The sequence below is a fragment of the Heterocephalus glaber genome, unplaced genomic scaffold (genome assembly GCF_053883595.1).
Source record: "Heterocephalus glaber isolate CG9 unplaced genomic scaffold, H.glaber_assembly_v1.0 deba00001666, whole genome shotgun sequence".
Taxonomy (NCBI): domain Eukaryota; kingdom Metazoa; phylum Chordata; class Mammalia; order Rodentia; family Bathyergidae; genus Heterocephalus; species Heterocephalus glaber.
This window is the reverse complement of record NW_028258406.1, coordinates 7,911,014-7,913,790: the sequence shown is the minus strand read 5'-3', so window position 1 is coordinate 7,913,790 and position 2,777 is coordinate 7,911,014. Positions and strand designations below refer to the sequence as shown.

Below are 2,777 nucleotides of genomic sequence, written 5' to 3'. Positions count from 1 at the left end.
CAAAACTTTAAACCAAGCCCTCTTTACCACAGATTCTACTAATGCAATAAACTAGTGATTAGGAATTTCTATGAGGAATCTCTGGTAGGGTGGCAAAGTGCATGTCCCTGTAGACCACCAACCTGGCTACAGAAAAACAATGGTGCAAATCATATCAAGTAAATGGTTGCTCAAGTGGAAGATCATTTCCTGGCGAACCTCAGTGTCTTGGATGTCAATCACGTGAATGAACATTGAGACTGGACCCCAAAGAGAGTCTGGGTCCCAAGTACCATCAGTCTTCTTTAACTTACCATGTCTGGCAGTCTTCTGTCATCCTACCTCTTGAATGGCTGAGCACACCATGTCCTCCAAGACCAATGTAAACATTATTCAATAGATCCCACTTAGAAAAACTCAGCTTGTTATGTATTTAGTGTTTAATATTCCAGTGCAGGCAGTATCTTAGCATAAACTTTCTCTCATTTATGAGTACCAGTTTAAAAAAGAATACATACAAGATACTTGATAAAATTGTGGCTGAAAAGACCATTTGAATGCCAGACAGCTGGCTCTATTCTGCAATCAATTGACAAACCAGAAGTATCACAAGACAGCCACAACAGACAGAGTGCAAATTCTCTGTAAATCTGAACAGTCCATATTAATCATTGTTCCCAGTTAGCCCTTTGGGCCACATCTTGATATGGGAGAATATTTCCAATCTCTTGCATCAATATGTGCTCTTCTTGTTTGGATGGGGTTCTATCCATAGGGTTCAAGAGCCTCCTCAGGGAGCAGGGAGCTTTCTCTTCCAGTCTTAACATCTGAATATTTCAAAGCCCAAAAGGAGTCCATGAACATGCTAGGGATATTGCTTCCAAAGTAGATCTTACTGTTAGAAGCAATGGCCTGGTACTTTTTGAGCTCCAGACATTCTGGGGTGAATTTATGCTTGTTTGAGGTGGCATATTTCTGTGCAGCATAATATTCAGCATCTGCTTTTGCTTTCTATCATGCTAGAAAGGCAGCATCTTCAGTTTCAGAAATGCACTTTTCAGTTTCTTCTCCATCACTTTCTGCTGAAACTGAATTTTGGCCAATTGTGCAACCTTCTCTGCTTCTATAACAGCCTTTTTCCTCTCTGTCTCAGCTTCTTTCTCCACAACCTTTTGTTTCTGTGCAGCTATAAGAAGTTTAGTCTTCTCAGCCTCCATTAACTCAAAATTTCTTCTTATGGCTTCTGGGATTTTAGATTTTGTAACACGTATGGCCTGTATAGTGAGACCTGGGGCCATGATCTTTAAATCTTTCTGCAGTGCTTGTTTCAGGTTTTCATCTATTTGATCAAACAATTCAATGTAAACTTCTTGAAGTGTGTGGACACTGCAAAGCTGGTTCAGCTCATGGTGAATTTTATTGAAGATGAAGGTCTTGTCATAATCTGCAGTATAGTCCCTTACAATATCAAACACTGCATAAGGAGCCAACATATTAACCACTTCCATTCGATCAGTGTAGATCATGACCCCACCACTTGTTCCACAAGGCACATTTTTAACTTCATCAGTTTGTAGTGTTGTCTGCACAGATCTGAACATAGTAATAAAAGGCAACATGATATGATAGACTGGTCCACTGGGGCTAGTTAGTAAAGCTCCTCCCCTGTAGTACACAGCCAGGCATCCTTCCTCAATCTTGTGGATGGAAGCATAGAGAAGGACAACTATCAGTCCCACCACTGAAGCCACCAAAACCTGGGCTTGAGTCATGTTCATCCTCGTTACTCCTGGAGCCCTCACTTGCAGGCCGAGCCAGGGAATCCTGTCCCCTTCTCCCCTTATTCTTCACTCCTGGTAGAGCCCACGTTCCCCTTGCCAGCCCCTCCGCCCTGTTGGCCCGTGCCCACATAGTAAGCGTCCTGATACCCTCTGTCCAACTGTCGCTAACTTAGTTAAGTTTTCAACACTCATTAAATTGCAGTTTGAGATTTGTGCCTTTGACTACATGAAAATTTTACTTAAAATAATCACAAATAATCATTGAAGTGAAGTAACTACACAATTCAAAAGCTATTTTCTTTATGTTCTAGCTTGAGTATATAAATAAATATAAATAATGGCAATTTCCTTCTATTAGAGAGTGGAGCTAACAGAATTAAAATGAACATATGCATTGTAGTACTGAAATGGGATTACAGGTATCAGTTTAATATGTATATATATATATATATTATATGTATTTCATACATATAAACACATACATAATCTTTTTTTCTGTGAGATTCAAGAATCAACAACACAAAAAAGCTCCTTGATGAGAAGACTTACTCAATGGCTGAACTCCAAAAAAAAAGGAAACACACAATGTGAACCTGGTATATCTTGTAACAGTGGAAAAATATAGTCTCAGATCATAATGGTAAGACAGAAGACACAATTTCAAGTCTCACACTATCCATGTTAGGAAAATTTAAATATAAAATAAATAATAGATTATAACCATCATATAAAACAAAAATCTATAAATCTGTAAGGTTGTAAATAGATGAATAATGAGGAAATGTAGAAAAAGGAAAGCTTTTTATTCCAATAGATTGACAAATATTACATAAAACATGAATTTTTAACATCATAACTGCACAGCAAAACTACTTAATGCAAGATTGATTAAAAAAAGAAGAGAATAAAACATGCCCCAGAGTTTGTTAATCATAGAGAGACATGTATAATTTTAAAATGCAGACAACTTGTAGGGATTACTTTAATCATGTGATCATAAAATTGGGAGAAATATTC

General features: G+C 37.8%; 1 pseudogene; it reads right to left on the bottom strand.

Moving 5' to 3' along the window:
* Positions 1-737: 737 nt before the first annotated feature.
* Positions 738-1,772, bottom strand: LOC101708396 (erlin-1 pseudogene; annotated as a pseudogene).
* Between the last annotated feature and the right edge of the window lie 1,005 nt (positions 1,773-2,777).